This window comes from Lepus europaeus, chromosome 3 (assembly GCF_033115175.1).
Source record: "Lepus europaeus isolate LE1 chromosome 3, mLepTim1.pri, whole genome shotgun sequence".
In the NCBI taxonomy this organism is placed as follows: Eukaryota; Metazoa; Chordata; class Mammalia; order Lagomorpha; family Leporidae; genus Lepus; species Lepus europaeus.
In genome coordinates, this window is record NC_084829.1 from 121,068,336 (window position 1) to 121,081,476 (window position 13,141).

Here is a 13,141-nt window from a genome sequence, read left to right on the forward strand (position 1 = left end):
GAATTTTAATGAAATCATGAGACAAACTTTTGCAAAATCAGAACTGTGTTAGGAGCTCACAGAAATACATCAGAGCATATTTAAAGATGAAAGACAAAATTGCCAGCATACTATCTTCTTTCTGTAGTTTAGGGGCAGGCAAAATACCACTGACATTTTAATTTGTTTTGGTTTTTGTTGTACTTCTACATTTGTCAATCTACCTCATCTAAACACATGTTTTGCCATATTTATTTGAGGAAGTTAAAAGCATTTTACTACATACTTTTTAACTGATTCAGATGATATTTACAGGAAAGATAATCTGAACTTCTCTAATTTATCTGTACTGCAAAGTTTAGAGCCCATTGCTATGTAAAATATATGTATATATGTAGCTTTTTTTAAATATGAAAACTTCTCATACTTAATGCACATTGGCTCAAGTGCTCAACTGTTCTCAAACCTAAATAACACTTCCTACTCTGTATTAAAAAAAAAAAAAGCTACAATCTTTCTGTAAAAGAAATCTGACACCAGGGAAATGTAGAAAGGAAAATCTCTGGTGAGTAGCAAGGGGCGGGGCTAACTGAATGGTGATATGTCTCTGAATTAGAAGTTATAATAAACCAGTTGCTGATCTGGTATACGTTTTTTCATGTGAAGTCTGGGTAGTGGAAAATGTTAAGGAGAAATTTTCCATTCATCTTGCATACTTCACTGCTTAGAAATATGAACCACCTGTAACAGGAGCCCCAGGGGATTAACCAAAGTCGTGCAGATTGCCCATTAATGGCTCAGACCCCTCCTGTTTGAAATTCAGCCCTTTTCCTTCTGAACATTTCGTGATCTCCTCCACTAATTATTTGGAATTCGTTTGTAATAAATGCCTTATGTTCCCCCTACTGAGGCTGCTTGTTCACAACATTTCACTTTTTTCTGTGTGATGTGAGCACCACGATAGAATTCCAAGCGAAGCAAAGATAAATTTTTGTTTGAGTTTTGTTTGTTTAAGAAAAAGAGAGGAAATACAATTGTTTATTTGGGCTGGGCTGAGTGATCTGGTCATTGCATTTCTTTTTCTGACAATTCTTTCATTTTCTACTTACTACAAACAAGAAATACATTTTTTAATTCTTTGGGAAATCTAACTTGTCATTGTATTGCTTGTCAACATAGACATGATTTTAGATTTAGAACTCCAGCAAAGTTATTAATCACCAGCCTTTTGACTATACCATGAACTAGCCAGAATTTTCAGAGACCTATATCATTACAGTAAAGAAAACTTACCTTTCAGTATATTTGCATAAGGTTTCTTTTCTTTTATGATCAGGAAATATCTTTTATAAGGTATATTCAAATTCTTCCTAATAAAATAGGCAAAAGATCAGTAAGTCTTAACACAGGGAAATGTCTATCACCACTCCCCCCTCATTACCCCTTCAAAGATATTTGGCAATGATTGGTGTATTTCCCTTCACCACTAACAGAAGAGTGAGTTTCTGGCATCTAATGAGTAGAGGTCAAGGTTCCTGCTAAACAGCCTACAACACACAGGCCAGTCCTTATAACAAAGAATTACCATGCTCCACATGTTAATAAGGATTGAAAAGAACTTATCTGGACAGAGACTACCTTTGACATTCACTTTCATCACCTTAAAAAGGATACTGTAAAAATTCTTTGTAATGTTTCCATGCTAAGTAAGTGTGAGTTTTTCTCTTATATTAGGATTAGGAACTGTAGTCCACTGATAACATCAGAAATTCCCTTATATCTTTAAAAACACAAATTCAGAAACTCAGAAACTCAGAAAACCATGTCACGGGTACTTCAATGATGCTTTCAGAAGGGACTGTAGCAGCTCACTCTCAAATAGATGTAGGAGAGTTTGGTAAAATGGCATTGAGGAAAACCCTGTCAGTGGACTTTGCTGTTGGTATCTGTTGGTATTCTGGCTCAGATGTCCATGAGGTGACACATTGGAGGAATGACCATTATGTTTCCTGAAATGGCCAAGAACTAAAATAGTAATAGCACTGGGAAGGATAAATAAGGAGCTAAAAACCACCAAGAATTGCAATAACCAGTCCAGGTGTATACAGATGGCAGTAATAATAAGGAGCAATGGGTATTACTATAATTGTATGCATGCTAATCTTTATTTCAGTGTTTTTTAAATAACCATTCTTCTATCTCAATGGGTATGCAGATTTTTGTTTTGTTTTATCCTCAGTTATTCATTATGATAAATAAAGCAATATCTTCTGTTTTATTAGTAGTTCACCTTCACCTGCTTTAGTAAGGGTTAAGGGATATAAGTAAGCTTCGGTTCTATTATGTTCTAGAAAAACAAGATACTTCCTTGTCTGAGTCCCAGGTAAACTGGTCGGTAGATGTCCCTGAAAAATATCCCTTGCTTTGAAATCCAGATGGATGGACATCAGTAGAATTTTTCCAGCTTTCCTTTTGTCCCTAAAACAAGTCAGGTTCCTTCTTGCAGGGCCTTTTCACTCACCAGATTTCCTGCCGAACGTCTTCCTCGGGACTTTGGCACTGTTGGTTTCTCCTTGCCATTCAGGCCTAAGCTCAAATGTCACCTCTTCTCAGAGTCACCCCGACCTCAAAACAGGAGATTCCTCCCAGTCATTCTGATGCATACACTTTCAAGTGTTTGGTATTTATTTATTTATCTATTCATTTTTATGCTCAGCATTTACCAATAACTGATTTTTATTTATTTTATTTGACAGAAGGAGAGAAAGCGGGAGATTATCTACGCTTTCCAAATGCTCACAAGAGCTGGGACTGGGCCAAGCTAACACCAGAAACTAGGACCTCTGGGTCTCCCATGTGAGTAACAAGGACTTAAGTACAACAACCATCACTGATACCTTCGAGGGTTTATATTTGCAAGAAGCAGGAATCAGGAGCAAAGCCAGAACTTAAACCCAGATACTCCACTATGGGATGCAATCATCCCAAGTATGATCTTAACTAATTATGCCAAATGCCCTACTTATTTGTTTTTAGCATTTCTACTCTTCATTATTAGGCTATAGGACAGTTTTTCTTAATCACAGCTGTGATTACATCACTGAAGTGTTGCTTTATAAATAATGGGAAGCTTCAGTTCTATTATTCTCTAGAAAATTATTTGTTGAGGAAATCCTTCAAGGAAGAAAAGAAGGAAGGAAGGGAGTAAGAGAGGGAGGGAGGAAAGAAGAAAGGAGAGAATAAAGGAGAGAAAAAACAGAGGCAGAAAGGGAGGAATAGCTTTTGAACATTTGCTATGTTCCAGAGACTGCTAGAGGTCCCGAGAAGCGCAACATGAGTAATACAATCTGTGCATTTGTCTTCTTAGAGGAGTTGGGGAACACTTAAAGAATGTAAACTAAGTATAGTACTATAATAGAGGTACCGAAAGGGACGCTGGGAATAAGAGAGAGGAAACAATCTGACGCATATATGTTGGGGGGGGCGGGGGTCAGAGAAATCTCAGGCGAGGTGACAAATGAGTTGAACCTTGGGGTATTTACAACATTTTACAAAAAGGGGAAGGATAATTCAGAAAAAATAGGCAGAACAAAGTTGGGAAGCAAATATATAATAGTATATTTTGAACAGTGAAATAGATTTTGGAAAAAAATTATTCAAATGTTATCCTAAAGTGTTTCTAATGAAAGTAAAGTTATTGTCTAATAAAATAAACCCTTATATATAAATCATATATTGAATAATATGTGGAAGTTTAATGAATATTTTGTTACAAAATTTTGTCTGAGGTTTATGTATATTTACATATAGTTAACTTGATTGGGAGCATTGTTTTGTTTTTTTTTGTTTTGTTTTGTTTTGTTTTTTTGACAGGCAGAGTGGACAGTGAGAGAGAGAGACAGAGAGAAAGGTCTTCCTTTTGCCATTGGTTCACCCTCCAATGGCTGCTGCGGCTGGCGCGCTGCGGCCAGCGCACCACGCTGATCCGATGGCAGGAGCCAGGTGCTTCTCCTGGTCTCCCATGGGGTGCAGGGCCCAAGCACTTGGGCCATCCTCCACTGCACTCCCGGGCCGTAGCAGAGAGCTGGCCTGGAAGAGGGGCAACCGGGACAGAATCTGGCACCCCGACCGGGACTAGAACCCGGTGCCGGCGCCGCAAGGTGGAGGATTAGCCTATTGAGCCGCAGCGCCGGCCGGGAGCATTGTTTTTAAGGGAAAAAACATTGTTATGTAGGTTGTCTAAAAAAATGTAAGTTAAACCCTTGTGGTATATAATACAGTGTCTTCCTTAATTGCTGGAATTAGAGAATATGATTTTGTGCTATTTTTAAAAATTAGTATAATAGAAAGTCACTTGAAAGCTGCTGTCACTGATATTAATGCCTGTTAAGTGCTTACAGAATCTCAGCCAATTTGCATAGTTATTGAAGAGCAGTTTTAAAACCTTGCCTATCAGAAGCGGCACAATGTTTCCAATGCCCTTTGCTTGATTACCCTGCTACTCATCACTGTCACTTCCACTTATTTACTCTAATTTTTGTGCCAGAAATGATACATCCTGAAATTGAAAAATATTGTCAGATATGTGCAAGGACATTCCGTCTCAATATGGTCAATATGATTTTATTTTCATTTCTACTCCTGAGTCATTGATAAAAAAATGTGCTCTTCTTTTTTATGATCCTACCCTATCCATTTCTGCTCCTCTACTTTTTTTGTTTTGTTTTCTTTTTTTTTTTAAGATGCATTTATTTATTTGAAAGTCAGACTTCCACAGATAGAGGAAGAGACAGAGAAAGAGAGGAGAAGTCTTCAATCCACTGGTTTACTTCCCAGATGGCCACAACAACCAGGCCAAAATCAGGAGCCTGGAGCTTCTTCCAGGTCTCCCTCAGGTAGCAGAGTCCCAAGCACTTGGGTCATCTTCTGCTTTTCCCAGGTCATTCAGAGGGAGCTGGATTGGAAAGAGAGCAGCCAGAATATACATCTTTGCCCATATGGGATGCTGGTGTCTCAGGTGGCTTTACTGCTATGCCATACCCCATCCTTCTTTCTAATTTAAGTTATTATGAGAGTCCTAGGATCTAAGTAAAAAGGTTGACTCTTAGAAAAAAAAATTTTCCTATTTTGGTTTCTTTATTATCAAATCAGAGGATTATTTTATTGATTCCACCAGTATTTTTTCAAAGTCTTCTATGAGGTCAGTTTGGGGAATAATAGCAATGAAAAAACAGTAGTGTTCTCTGCTCATATGGGCTTATACTAAAGAAGGTAGAAATATTTTATTAAAAAATCATCCATAAATATAACAATTTTAACTAAATACCTGGTATATGAATAAAATTACACAAACCAATGTAACAAAAAGCAACTGGGAGGCAGCGATATTAGATGGGGAGATTAGAATCTTACCTGAAAGTAGTATTTGAACTGAAACAGCAATATAATATAGAACAAGTTGCACAAAGATATGCTATAATTGCCTTCTAGGAAGATAAAGTATGCTTGGTAGTATTTAAGGAAAATCAAGAAAATCAAGCGTAGCACAACAGTTTAAGAAAGAGAAAGCAATATAGGAGATGAGTTGCAAGAATAAACCGAGGACAAATTTATTTAGGGACATACATAGCAATGTATTTTAAATTCATGCTTGTACAACAGGAAGTCAGAGAAGAGTGTTTTAAGTTGAAAGATGATATAATCTTATTTAGGATTTGAAAAGATTATTTGGTGACTAGCACTATGGCATAATAGGCTAAACCTCTGCTTGCAGTGTCAGCATTCCATATGGATGTCCAGTAGTATCCCAGTGGCTCCTCTTCTAATCCAGCTCTCTGGTGATGGCCGGAGGAAGCAGTAAAAGATGGTTCAAGTCTTTGGGCCTCTGTGCTCACTTTGGAGACCTAAAAGAAGCTCTTGGCTTAGGGCTTTGGATTGGCTGAGCACCAGCCATTTGAAGAGTGAACCAGCAGATGGAAAATCTTCTCTCTATCTCTCCCTCTCTATGTAACTCTCTCTCCAATAAATAAAAAGAAATCTTAAAAGATGATTATTTGGCTATTTTTTAGAGAATTTAAGGAGGAAGTGAAGAAAACAAAAGAACAGACAGGAAACCTTTTCATGGTCCAGGGAAACAATGATGGTCCCTAGGACTATAACGCTGTATTGGAGATGAAAGAAGAGATCGTATTTGGGATATAGACACTGAAGGTTGAGCCAGAAGGACTAGCTATGAATTGAATTTTGGGAACTGAAGCAAAGACAAAAGTCAAAAATAGACTTGCCATTGCATTAGCTGAACCATATATTGGGAGTCTCGTCTCTGACAAATATTGTACCACTCTGAGGCTCTGTTTTCTTATCTTTAAAATCAGAATAATAATGATAACAACTGATAAATTGTTGCCATATTTTGAAGAGTAGCTGGAATTCAGTAGGCATTTAATAAATACAATAATATTTTCAGTAGACTTTAAGTGAAAATGAAAACACAACATATAAAAACCTGTGAGACACAAGAAAAGCAGTATTAAGAGAGAAGTTTTATCATTAAATGCTTATGTTTAAAAAAGAGAAATGTTTCAAATTAAAGATCTAATAGTGCATCTTGAAGACTTAGAAAGCAAGAACAAACCAAACCTAAAATCAGTAGGAGATGAGAAATAATAAGTATCAGAGCAGAAATTGGTGAAATTGAAACTAAAAAAAAAAAAATCAACAAAATGAAACATTGTGAGTTAGTTTAAGTATTTATTTGAGACCAAATTAAGCATTTAACGATTTTAACAATAGTTTCTTTTTTTCAGCAGAAATTTTTAAAAAATTTTTAGTTTTCAACAGATTCAATGTGATTTTTAGATATAATCCTAAGAACATAATAACTTTCCCTTCCTCCTTTATTTCCTCCCTCTCCCTCCTCTCTCCTATCCTCCTTTCTTTTCCCTTTCTCTCTGTCTTCTTATTTTATTTTTTAGATTTTGAGAAAACATATTTCAACTCCACATCACAGCAAAAAGGCTTAATGCTTCACCAAATAAGAAGTTCAAATAGAAAGCAAAAAGACCTTAGTTCAGTGGGAATAAAGACCATGACTATAAACAGTAATTGAATGGAAAAATGACCATTTCACTCATTTACAGTACATTTCAAAGCAATCACAGATCACCAAAACTACAGAAGTACACATTCTTAGCCATTGGTTTGACAAAGGCACAAAACAAAGTTACACAAAACTATATTTGTAGCAACAATGGTTTGCACAGATATTTCATTCTTTTTTTCTTGTTTTAAAAATTTTAGCTCCTAAATATAAGGCAGCACATGCAGTATTTGTCCTTCTGAGTCTGGCTTATTTCACTCAACATTATGGCTTCCATAAGCATCCATTTAGCTGCAAATGGTAGAATTTCATTCTTTTTATAGCTAAATAATATTCCATTGTGTATATATACCATATTTTCTTTATTTATTCATCTGGTGATGGACACCATGGTTGATTCCAAATTTTGGCTTTTGTGAACACTTTTTCTATAAACATGGTGGTGCAGGTCTCTTTTTGATATGTTGTGCTCAAGCCTTCTGGATGTATACCCAGTAGCGGGATTGTCATTTCTAGTGGCAAGTCATTTCTAGTTTTTAAAGAAATCTCCACACTGTTTTCTACAATGGCTGCACTAATTTACATACAACCCACTGTGTATAACTGTTCCCCTTTCTCCATATCCTTGCCAGCATTACAACAGACACCACTGAAATACAAAAGATCATAAGAAACTACTATGAAGAACTATATACTAATAAAGTAGAAAACCTCAAAGAAATGGATAAAACTCATGGATGCATATAATCTACTAAGATTAAATAAAAAAGATATCGACAACCTAAACAGACTCATAATGAGCAATGAGATTGAAGCAGTAATCCAAAGTCTTCATCAAGGAAAAATCTGGGACCTGATGGCTTTGTACTGATTTCTACAAAACATCCACAGCACAAGCAACAAAAGCAAGGCTAAACAAATGGGACTATATCAAATTGAGAAGCTTTTGGACAGCAAAGTAAATAATCAATAGAGAGAAGAGACATCCAATAGAATGGGAAAAAATATGCAAACTAACTATCTGACAAAGGATTAATATCCTGAATGTATCAGCAACTTAAAAAAATCAACAACAACAAAAACAACCAATCCAGTTGAGAAATAGGCAAAGGACTTCAATAGACAGTTATCAAAAGAAGAAAGTATTTGAAAAAATGCTCAACATCAGTAACCATCAGGGAAATGCAAATTCAAACCACAATGAGATATCATTTCACCCTGTCAGAAAGCTAAAATCCAAAACACAGAGAATAACAAATGCTGGTCAGGATATGAACAAAGGGGAATACTTTTACAATGTTGGTGGGACTGTATATTAGTGTAGCCGCTAAGGAAAACAAGTGAACATATCTTAAAAAACTAGAAATATACCTGCCATAGGATCCCACAGTCCCACTACTGGGTACATACCCAAAAGACTTAAGCACAATGCATCAAAGAGATACTTTCACCACCATGTTTTTCAGTAGCGGTGTTCACAAAAGCCAAAATTTGGAATCAACCCTAGTGTCCACCATCAGATGAATAGAAAATTAAGGTGTGGTATATATACACAATGGTTTATTAATCAGAAATAAAAAAGAATGAAATTATACAATTTGCAGCAAAATTGATGCAACTGATGGATATCATGTTGAGTGAAATAAGCCAGACACAGAAAGATAAAGATTGCTTATTCTCCCTTATATGTGGGAGCTAAAATTTATAAAACACAAACAAAGATTTAAGAAAAAGAAATGTCTGTGTGTATCAGTATTGCTGCAAAAGTAGTTTTGCAAAATTTTGTTTTATACCTTTGTCAAACCAATGATTAAGAATGTTATACTACTATAGTTTTAATGATCTGTGATTACTTATTTTACTGTACATGGTTGAAATGATCATTTTTCCATTCACTTAGGGTCTTTTTGCTTTTTACTCATTAAACGCCTTTCTTTTTTTAAGATTTATTTATTTATTTGAAAGTCTGAGTCAGAGAGAGAGAGAGAGAAAGAGAGAGAGGTCTTCCATCCCATGGTTCACTCCCCAATTGGCCACAACCGCTGGAGCTGCACTGATCTGAAGCCAGGAGCCAGGAGCTTCTTCCGGGTCTCCCATGCAGGTGCAGTGGCCCAAGAACTGGGGCCATCTTCCACTGCTTTCCCAGGCCACAGCAGAGAGCTGGATTGAAAGTGGAGCAGCAGGGTCTCGAACCGGCTCCCATATGGGAAGTTGGCGCTTTAGGCCAGGGCATTAACCTGCTGTGCCACAGCGCTGGCCCCTGATTAAACTTCTTGTTTGGTGAAGTATTCTGCCTTTATAATATAATATAAGTTTAAAATATGTTATCTCGGGGCTGGCGCTATGGCATAGCAGGTAAAGCCACTGCCTGCATGCACACATCCCATGTGAGCACCAGTTTGAGCCCCAGCTGCTTCACTTCCAATCCAGCTCTCTGCTATGGCCTGGGAAAGCAATAAAAGACAATCCAAATCCTTGGGCCCCTGCGCCCACGTGGGAGACCCGAAAGAAGTTCCTGGCCCCTGGCTTCAGATCGGGACAGCTCTGGCCATTGCAACCAGCTGGGGAGTGAACCAGCAGATGCAAGACCTCTCTCTCTCTCTCTCTCTGCCTCTCCTTCTCCCTCTGTATAACTCTGACTTTCAAATAAATAAATAAATCTTTAAAAATACGTTATCTCACGCATGGAGATCCTTCATTTAGGTTTTTTTTTTTTTTTTTTGACGGAGTGTCCTGGCTTTCCATACCTGAAATATTCTCATGGGCTTTTCAGCTGGATCCGAATGCCTTAAGGGCTGATTCTGAGGCCAGAGTGCTGTTTAGGACATCCGCCATTCTATGAGTCTGCTATGCATCCCACTTCCCATGTTGGATCATTCTCTCCTTTTGACTATGACCTTGTCTAAATATGATCAGAGTCGGTGAACTCAAAAGGCTTCTATAGCCTTGGCATCTCATGACAAGAGCCAAGGGTGATTACTGACGCCAAGAGTCAAAGGGATCACACAAACAAGACTAGTGTCTGCTAATACTAACTGACAGAACCAGAAAGGGAGAGAATGATCCAACATGGGAAGTGGGAGACACAGCAGACTCATAGAATGGCGGATGTCCTAAATAACACTCTGGCCTCAGAATCAGCCCTCAAGGCATTCGGATCTGGCTGAAGAGCCCATGAGAGTATTTTAGGCATGGAAAGCCAAGACACTCTGGGAAAAAAAAAAAAAAAAAAAAAAAGAAGACCTAAATGAAAGATCTCTGTGAGTGAGATTCCAGTGGAAAGAACGGGGCCATCAAAGAAGGAGGTACCTTTCTCTGAAGGGAGGAGAGAACTTCCACTTTGACTATGACCCTATCAGAGTAAGATCAAAGTCAGCGAACTCTAAAGGCTTCCATAGCCCTGGCAACTCATGACTAGAGCCTAGGGAGATTACTGACGCCAAAAACAAGAGTGTCAAATTGTTAAATCAACAACAGGAGTCACTGTGTACTTACGTCTCATGTGGGATCTGTCCTTAATGTGTTGTCCAATGTGAAGTAATGCTATAACTAGTACTAAAACAGTATTTTTACACCTTGTGTTTCTGTGTGGGTGCAAACTGATGAAATCTTTACTTAGTATATACTGAATCAATCTTCTGTATATAAAGATAATTGAAAATGAAAAAAAAAACTTGGTGCTAAATTGGAAATTGCATAGAAAATTAATCAATTCTTAAAAAAAATCATGTAGGATCTCTGTCCTTAATGTGCTGTACATTGTGATTTAATGCTATAACTAGTACTCCAACAGTATTTTTCACTTTGTGTTTCTATGTGGGTGCAAACTGTTGAAATCTTTACTCAATATATACTAAACTGATCTTCTGTATATAAAGAGAATTGAAAATGAATCTTGATGTGAATGGAAGGTGAGAGGGAGCAGGAAAGGGTAGGGTTGCGGGTGGGAGGGAAGTTATGGGGATGGGGAAAGCCATTGTAATCCATATGCTGTACTTTGTAAATGTATGTTCATTAAATAAATGTTAAAAAAATGTTATCTCAAAAACTAAAAACCAAACAGGAATAAAGGGAGAAGGAAGGAGAATGGAAAGGACAGAGGGGGATGAAGGTAGAGCATATCATTATATTCTTAGAATTGCATCTGCAAGTCATGTTGAATCTATTAAAAACTAATGAAAAATTTAAATTAAAATAATAAAATAATCTTTTTGAAAAATGCTTTCAATTAATTTAATAAATGGATATTCAAAAATTACATTTCATTCCATGGTGTGTTATGACTTCTGCAAGACATTCAATAAAATCTTTCCTGATGTTTGATGAAAAAATTAAAAATGTCTAAACCTGGTGATATAATCGTATATATCATATCGACTGACTACCTGTACCAAACAAACATTGATAGCCAAACTTCTACCATCAGAATGTCCCTCTCTGTTAACAGGCCCCTGCCTCTACCCTCAGTCAGGCAAGTGTTCAGCATTTGATTAACACTTGGATGAAGCAAGAGAAGACGTGACTGTTGAAGTTTTAGGTGATAGAAGACAAGGAGAGACAGCTAATATGAGAAATGTTGGAATCAGGACTCAAATATATTCCCAACAGGCTAACAACAGCATGAGCCAGAACAAATAAGAAGAAATTTAAGATCTAGAAATGTGGAGTTCTACATTCTGTTTAAAAAAAAAAATAAGTTCACACGTACAGGATTAACAGCAATTCATGTGAAAGGGTTTGGCAGTTAGAGTTGACTGCAAGGTCGGAATGAACTTGCAGCGTGACTTGGCTGCTAAAACAGCAAAGAGAACTTCACTTAGCATCAAAGAGAAGAGAAAGGCTGGTTTTATTGTGCTCTGTTCTGATTCAAACCACCTACTTGAAGCATGTCAACTTTTTGAGGTCACAACTTCTTCTTTTGTTATTGAATAGCTACAGAATATCATGAAAAATTGAAATTGCAAGAATACAAAATTATATCAAACAGAGCTCCTACTATCAAAGGTATCTCAGCAGAGTAAGAAGACATGGAAATATATGTGAATAAAGTCAAGGGATAAAGAGTTGAATCATCAAGAAAGCTAGCAATGCAAACATCATGAATGTTTTAGAGAGATATTAACTACTATTCACTGCAGAAAACAAAGAAATCAGACTTCTTTTTGAAGTAATGGAGTAATCATTGGAAATCTTTGAGGCGGGACATGATGTAATCAAACCCATGGTTCAAGAAAGAAGGAAAAGAGAAATAAATACTCCGAATTTTTTTTTTTTTTAATTTTTGACAGGCAGAGTGGACAGTGAGAGAGAGAGAGACAGAGAGAAAGGTCTTCCTTTGCCGCTGGTTCACCCTCCAATGGCAGCCGTGGCCAGCGTGCTGCAGCCGGCACACCGCACAGATCCGAAGGTAGGAACCAGGTGCTTATCCTGGTCTCCCATGCGGGTGCAGGGCCCAAGCACTTGGGCCATCCTCCACTGCACTCCCGGGCCACAGCAGAGAGCTGGCCTGGAAGAGGGGCAACCGGGACAGAATCTGGCACCCCGACCGGGACTAGAACTTGGTGTGCCGGTGCTGCAAGGCGGAGGATTAGCCTAGTGAGCTGCTGCGCCGGCCAATACTCAGAAATTTACAGATTACTCCACATGATCCTCAAAGGCACTATCTTGTATCTGTGGGATTTAGTCACTTGAGACAAAACCAAGAAAAATTGACATAAATTTCAAGGAGACAGATTTTGACTCCATGTGATAATGAAATTCCTGCCTCTTATCCAAGATGAAAGAACTCCTGGGAATGAACTGACCATCAAAAGAGTTGAAGACTGGGCAGCCGTTTCTTAAGCCCTGCAGAAGCTGAGAACAGGGCCCATCTTAGCCTTTCCCCTTAGTTGTAGAGACCCGAGAGGTCTAGTGTCACAGCCCAGCGTTATGCTGACATACATGAGAGAACAAAGACAATTATGGAGAAATGAAATTAAAAGATACGTTTATTTTGGTGTAAAACAATTTGAAATCCAAGCATAGTTTTTGCATTATATGTATTTTCCGTGGATTTATATTTTT